An 8,634-nucleotide genomic window follows, 5' to 3' on the forward strand; every position below is an offset into this window, starting at 1 on the left:
AATCACCTGTTTCGAAATGGCAAGGCATGACATCAAGATTTTCCACCAGGATGCCCTGCTGATGTTCTGTCATGATGACTTGCATTAGACACAAACCTTCCATCTTCTCTTCCATATTTTTGAAACGTAAACAAATTGTTTAAAATTTTACAGTCTGAATGCCTTCTTTACTACTTTATCTCTATCTAAAGAAAGCCTGTATTGCCCTAAAGCCTTTCTTGACTGTCTGTTCTCAGCAGCTGGAGGGCTTTTCTGGACTGAATAGTCATCTACTGTGTTCTTTATGCACCTTAACTTCTCTGATGTCTTTCTGCACCTTTATAACCCTGATGTCTTCCTGTACTTTTATTTCGCCTCTGATGTGGAACACAGTGGTGACCTTTTTGGCAGAGTTATTCATCTTCTGGTAGGGATAGGTGGAAACTAAAGAATCGATATTTCCAATACAGATGTGGTATCAAGAATTTTGATCCTCACATAAAAATACAGATTTTGAAGTTATTTATTTTATTACAAGTGATCTTATTTAGATTACATGAAAATTAATGCATCTCATACGCTTCAAAAGTGAAAAATAAATAAAGAAATTATACTAATTATATGAGTGAATTGCTGCATGGCAAGATTTTGTTACAATTAACCATGGTTTTATTACAGCATTACTGTAGTATCCATATGGTAATTTGGTTTTTAGTAATAGTAACCATATAAAAATATCTATGGTTAATTTTGTGGTTTTATATGTTGCTTATACTTACACATTTTTAAAGGGTAAACAAAGCAGCCTAATAATTTTCTGTTTAGGCCCATAAATAAAAACATATTGAAGTAATAATAAAGTTACTAATTTTATCCAAAGAATGCATACAATTCAGTTTAATAGAGGCATCAGTATTGGTATCGATGTCGGCGATATTGGACTAAAAGTACTTGGTATCAGATCGAAAAGAAAATAAGTGGCATTGCCCATCCCTATCTTCTGGATGTCCACAGGCTCTGTAACTGTAACTGGCTACTGAACCAACACAAATAAAAGTACTCAATGAACTGAACAAACCCTATTTAGAGTAAAACAATAATCAGTCTCTAAAGTATATGTATACCATAATGATTTATGTAAGTGTACTTACAAAAAAAGGTCACTTGGAGGTCAATAGACCAATTGCAGTAACTATTGGGGCTTTTCCACTGCACAGTATGGCCCGACTCAACTCTTCTCACTTTTTGGGGGTTTTCCACTGTGGATAGTACCTGGTACTTTTGTTAGCACCACCTCAGTTGAGGTTCCAAGTGAGCCGAGCTGATACTAAATGTGATGTCAAAACCCTGCAGATCACTGATTGGTCAGAGAGAATCGTCACTTGATTTGCGAAATGACATCAACCCGCTAGTTTTAAAGTTAGCACCAGCGATAGCAGTATCATTTGTTCACGCCACTTTCGAAATTGTACAAAGAAATGGCAGTGAGCAAAAGCACGCCGTGGTCAATAAACGAGGTGCAGATGTTCCTCTCGTTAGTAGCCATGAAGAGGATCCAACGAGAGCTGGATGGGGCAACGCAACTATGACGATCAGCCTATAATCCCACCCAAGTTGAGGCTGGAATAAACTGCAGTGGAAAGCAAGCTCAGCAGCTCAAAGGTGAGCAGAGTCAAACCGTAACGCAGTGGAAAAGTGCCATATGTATACCAAATGTTGAAAGTGGTTCAAAACTCACAATTTCTTTATATTTCAATGTAAACAAAATACCACACAAATTTAAATATATATGAAACTATCTTTTTATTATTATTAGGGAATGCATTCCACATATATTTATGCATTTAATCAACAACGTTAAAAGAACATTATAATTTGAAATATTGCAATGAAATAAACTTTTACTTACAATAAAGTAGCTTCTGTCAATTTTTCCCCCTTACAAATGTACATTTGACTCGCTTTTGCTCTGCCATTCACCCAGGGTCTTTTACCACCGCCTCTTCGACCACCGTCTGTGAAGCCTGGAGTACACCTGCTCCCAATACAAATTAAATGGAAAGCAGTGGAAATAATCACTATGTCAATGCCCCTGGATGGGCAGTTATACAGGGTGTTTGATGAAACAATCAACAGTCGGGAGGAGCGGTTCACCCAGGCCCTCTGTGATGGAGACTGACACCAAGGAGAGTGGCGCCTCTCGGTTTGGTGGTGGAGTGGTGGTGGTGGCGTAGTGGCTAAAGCACAGGGCTGTTAATCAGAAGGTCACAGGTTCTAAGCCCATGGCCACCACCATTGTGTCCTTGAGCAAGGCACTTAACTCCAGGTTGTTCCGGGGGGATTGTCTCTGTAATAATTGCACTGTAAGTCGCTTTGGATAAAAGCGTCTGCCAAATGCATAATTGTAAATGTAAAATGTAAATGTCGGTTTGAGGCTAAATGAGTTGGTTGAACGGCAAAGAACAATCAGTGAACAAATTGCAAAGTCAATTCATTGGGAGCTAAGCAAAGCTGTGGAGAGTGGCTCATCACGGTTTGAATGACAGATCCGAGCCCTGTGTCCAAGGATGTGCAGTTGAACAGGAGGTTTGATGAAAACATGCAGTCGGATATGTTCTCCAAACTCTTAGCCATGGTGACTGAAGCTGAGGAGAGTGGATCAGATCGCGGGTCCAAAAACCGAGTTCTTTGTCAACAGTACAACAGGGACATTCTAAAACGCTTAACGTGGCTTACTGTACTAATACAGTGATATTGAAAGACCAAACTCAGTACACATCATATTAATAAACCATACTATGTATAAAAAAATATGATGAGTCCAAAATATGAACGCAAAGCATTACAACCAAGAAAAAAATTGTATATCTCTGCAACAGAACATCGTAGAGATTTCCGGTTTCGGTCATCAAAAAGTAAAAACAATTACCACCATAACAAATTCAATGGAAATTTGAAACATTTTAAAATACAGAGCATTTTGGGGGAAACAAACTGCAGATAAAAGGAACACAGCAATGAAGGGGTTCAACTCTAAAATATCAAACTGCAAAATACACACTCACAGAGAAACACTTATGCACACACATATGATCAATAATGGTCAATCAATAATTCAGTGACAATATAGGAACAAAGCACACATCAATGAAGGGGTTAAACTCAAAAACATCAGGAGTGTATATTAGACACACCCAGTCATATGTAAACACATTTATAAACACATATACTGTATACAAACAGTGTAATCATATGCTGATTTTGAGTAAATAACTATGGTGGAAAACACATTAATCAGCAAGGTTTGCACAAATCTGTTTATATTTATATAGAGCTTTACAGGCATCTAGTGGCCACACCATAGTATTACATATGATTTTCTTAATTTCTTTCCACCAGATGGCACTAATATGTCTTCATTGGATTATAAAATATTTTTTACTTAAATATAGCATTAATTGAAAAATAATTTCAAATGTGTTGTCCTAATATTTTTAAAATAAACATTATGCAAAACAAATATACTACATTAATTTTATTAAACAAATACACTTATGGCATTCAATCTGTTTTGAATGGCTAACAGTATGTAAGTGTGGCCCAAACGCACTCATACATACACATACTTATACACACATACTGTACACAGACAATGAAAACATAGGCCGAGTTTGAGATTGAAAGGCTGGACTGCCTGCACATTTTAAGTCTGACTTTATCCTGTTTCAGGATTGTTGAACTCAGAGTCATATTTAACACAGTTTACAAATTCAGCAACTTACAAAGTACATATACATATACAAATGCATACCTTTTTTGCACACTTTGAACATTTTTAAAAGGCTTGAACTCTGACAATTGCTGCTTGCAGCTATATATATATATATTTTTTTTTTTATCTTCTGAGCTAAAGAAGAACAATTTATGACAACTTGGTTGTCAGATATTAACTGCTGAATTAAAATTTGTTCTTTAAATGTAATCTTGACCAACCATGACCTATTTTTTAATAAATATCAAACATTTTCAATATTTAACTAATGTGAGGGAAAAAATTAATGTATACAAACATGGGTCATGCAGATGGCTTACAAAAGACTTATAACAATGAACAATGTCTTCATTTTTTTATCAATTATTCTAACATTTATTAAAATTATTGTTTCAAAGAAGAAGAAAATCTAGGGATACATTTAAAAAAAAAAAAAAAAATATATATATATATATATATATATATATATATATATATATATATATATATATATATATATATATATATATATATATATATATATATATATGTGTAACTTTTCAAATGTTTCCCATGATTCACAGACCTGATCTGGGCCACACACCTTCCACCAACAATCAGCTCTCAAGTTGTTTGCCGTCTCGTATGCAGTGCCGCCATTGGCTCATCTTTGGCTGACGGGACGCATGCCGTTGCCAACATGAGGCCATCAGTGCCAGCTTGAGGCCACACTCAGTCCAAGTCCGTCTGCCATGAGGGAGGTAGCATATCCATAGGTGTGTTAATAAAGGGCGAGCCCCATGGCGTATCCGGAGGTGTGGTTATAATGAGTAAGGCGCATGGCATATCCAGAGGTGTGTTAATAAAGGGCAAAGTCTACAGCTCCGGTGACCTCCATTGGACTGAGGCTGCCAGATGAACACATCTCTTTTTCTCCTCCTTCTACCTTCTACTGCAAGTGCAGTGCAGGTTTCAATTCTTGCCTTGCCATATCCTGTCCTGCAGAGCTGTCATCTCTTCCAACAGGCCCTTTACCTTTAGTTCATCTCTCAAAAATCTGTTAGAGCATTTTTTTATCTGCTAAGTTTACATTTTCTATCATGAGATCATGCAATTTAGGTTTTACCACTGAATATTTTAATTGTTCCTAAACTAATTTAATCATCGACAATGGGATACTTTTAATAATTTTATCATACACTTTAGGTGAGCAACTTATATTGTGTTTAACACAAAAATTATTGAGACTCATTATATTCCCAAAGTTATCCATAACATGTGTCACGGACCATGCCTTTTTGCCTCCACTCATCAATAAACAAAGATTTTCTGTTCACTGTTATACATCTGTTATTTCAGATTGACATGTTATGTGGGCTACATTTATATTTGAAAATCAATTACCAATATAATAGTTGTTGGTGAAAAGCAGAAAATTTTACAGGGAGTTTAGACATTTCAAAGTCACACTGTAACATAAGAACCCGCGCGCTCGTTTTAAATCCTCGCGCGCACCTGCGCATGCAAAACGACCTATTGTGCGCGAGGAATCCTGCCGCGCGAGAAAGGTCATTCTTCCTTTGCTCGCGCAAACACCTTTTAATTTTGTCAGTCGTGGTGCAGGCCCTTGCTGTTTTGTTTTAACCTCAAATATCATTGGTTATTATCTTTTTCCGGAAGTCAGTTGTGTTTGGCTCCCTGTTACTACAAAGAACCATAAACTTATTACTTTATTTGTTGCTAATAACAGTGCTGATTTAATGTATACAAGTACTGTGCATCTTTGGAAGACACTTTAAAAACAGGTAGATTACTAGCTAGCTGCTGCATTCTTGTGATGTTGCTATATACAGTAGAACTTAAAGAACTGCCATGTATTTATTTATAATATATAATCTGACAATCTTGCAGTTGTTCTTTATAATTAAATGAAAAGTTGTGAACCCAGGAAAATAATTTATAGCCTTATTAACAGGATGTTTCAAAGTGTCTGCGTCTATATTGGTGACTTTAAACCACTGATTTCAAAGTTGCGATTAGGGGACTATCTTAATTTGCATGATGTATGCCACGTTAGATAAAAAAGTAAATTACTTGTATGTATAAATAAGCATGTAATATAAACATTTTAGAGAAAGCATTTTTTTGTTATCAGCCTAAATATTGCTATCTTGTCATTATGTGTGGTTGACAGGGTCATTGCTAGACATAAAGCTCTACTGGGGCACAAGCCCCGCATTATTCATATCGCTTTTTTTTCTTGAAAGCTTGCTGCAGGCAAAAAGTGTGCAACACAATGCACTATACAAACTTCCCTTGCTTAACCCATTATTCCTACACTGCAACAAGTACTGGGAAAGGTAAACATGTAGAGATATTAATCTTTATGAAAACATTTAAGTATCAACATAATGTACATGAATATACTCAATATGTTTTATGGCATAAAATGCATACACTGTATATACAAATAACAAAACTGGAGAGAAAACATTCTTGAACATTTGTATTCTTCTATATTACACATTACACATCGCTGTCAAGTAATTCTATGGAATTGCATTATCCAACGTCAGGCAAAACGGCAACTCAACAAGCCAAAATATAGTCCTTTTTAGTCGCTAGGTAATTAGCACACCACAGCCATATACTTCCAACTATTTATGTTGTGCTAGTGAATTAAATTATTAATTTCATATCCAAAAGATTGATTAATTGTCATCATACACAAATACAGTACTACAGAAGACAAACATGTGTTTATTTTCTCTGCATTTCCATAGAATTGACAGAGGTTTTCCTGAGACTTGATACTTTTTCATCTGATGTCTAAGACTCTGACGGCTGAGGATGTAGTTTGTTTATCAAGTCTTACCTCACTCAAACTCATATCTTCTTTCTGCTTCCCTGTGCCTGCTTCATCCAAATAATTTTCTGATGTCCATCTACAGGAGCAAATATTGTTTGAGTCAAAATAAGATAATCGGTATCATTTAGAAACATACTTTAGTTTCATCATGTTTTCATAGCTACCTCAATTCTGAGTTGCATGCAGACACCTGGATAGGGTTGCACCAGCTGTGTGTAAGTTCTCTTGTAGGTTAGGACATAAAGTTCCCACTAAGGGCTTTCTAGTTAGTTTGTAACTAAGTCTGTGCTTAATTTGGTTGCACCACCTGTTCTTAAGGCAAGATTTAACTAGTAGCCTTGATATTTGTACACAGAAGTATTAAAAAGCTGTGAATTTCAGTCTGAAATTGCTACGGTTGATGTTCAAACCTTGTAACCCATAAATATCAGCTGTAATAAATTATATCCCCATTAAAATACGATGCGTAATACAATTAGATTGAATAAATAGTATACTTGCTCTGTGTAAATAACAAAATATAGGTATCTAAAATAAACAAGGTGTGATAAATAAATGCTAATACAACAGACTGGAAAAATAGAAATTTATTCATTTTAATATCTTATATATTTCATATATGTTGACACTTGACACCGGACGATGCACCCTGAAAACTGCACAGTTTGAACGGTTTCATGCTGAAGAGCACTTTAAAGAACGTTTTTTATTCTCTCTCTTGTAAATGTAAATGAGTGTAAATGACAACATCATCATACATGTCGAAATGATTGATGACTATCACGCAAATATGAGCACATTGATGTCATTAAATGAGTCCGCTTTTTTATTCCTACCGTAATTCCTGGTCAGAGGCCTCCGTAAATATTAAGTTCATAGGTAGGGTTACGTTCTACCTAAGTTTAATGGTGCAACACTCAAATATTTAGTAGTGCATAAAATGTGACTTCGTGCCCATTTACGCCACAACTAGGCTAAGTTGTAACATAGGTATAGCTGGTGCAACCGGCCTAGGGATTGTGTGTGTGGCTGTGCACGCTGCAAGGGCTTTGCTTATAGCAAGCGCACAGGCGCATGACGCACGGACATGGATTTCTGCATCGGATTTGTGTTCTCGGTTAAACTGCGTTGCTTTTACAAGCTTTTATGGGTGGATTACTGTGTAGCATTTAGATAGATTCATTTCTTTTTTCTGGGATTATCAATCTAAATGAATGCACTGACAAATAAAGTAAGTTGTTAAAACTCAAACTTATAGATTTATACTGGGGGCACGTGCCCTAGTAAAAGGGTTCTAGTGATGCCCCTGATTGTGTTTTATATGCTTTCCATCCCTTGTACAAGGGTTCCTACCTACACGTGGCCCACAGCCATGCTTTTAGGCCTGAATTGTGCCTACGAACATCCCCACGAACCACCCACACCCCGGACATGCTCGTTGACTTCCGCCAGGGCTCGGGCTGACAGCGGCTTGCCTCACAGCCAGTCTGCTTATCCCCTTGAGCTGGATGATGAGCTCACCTCTGCATCGGAGAGTGTTCCGGCGTCTGACGCGGAAGACTTGATTGGGCTGCTGCCCTCGGGTCGGCACACCCAGTCTGAGGCTGACACCCAGATGGCCGACATGCTTGCCTGGTCTGCCTTCAGCGTGGGGCTGGACTGGAACCCTCCATCATCCCCACAGCCTTCAAGGCTGGATGATTGGTTCCACGGGTCTGGGAACCACTCACAGCCATGCCCCCCTGGTTCCTTTCTTCCCGGAGGTGCATGATGAACTGACGAGATTGTGGATGGCACCTTTTACTGCCTCTTACGCTCTCACTACCCTCAATGGCGGAGCGGCCCACAGGTACTCGGTGGTCCCCCAGGTGGATAGGGCGGTTACGATCCACCTGTGTCCCAAGAATGCCGCCACCTGGTGGGATCGCCCGGTGCTCCCCACCTAGGCCTGTAGGATGACGTCGTCACTGAACTTCAAAGCCTGCAGTGCTGCTGGACAGGCCGCTTCCGCCTTGCATGCCATGGCCCTCATTCA

This window comes from Xyrauchen texanus, chromosome 17, assembly GCF_025860055.1.
Source record: "Xyrauchen texanus isolate HMW12.3.18 chromosome 17, RBS_HiC_50CHRs, whole genome shotgun sequence".
NCBI lineage: Eukaryota > Metazoa > Chordata > Actinopteri > Cypriniformes > Catostomidae > Xyrauchen > Xyrauchen texanus.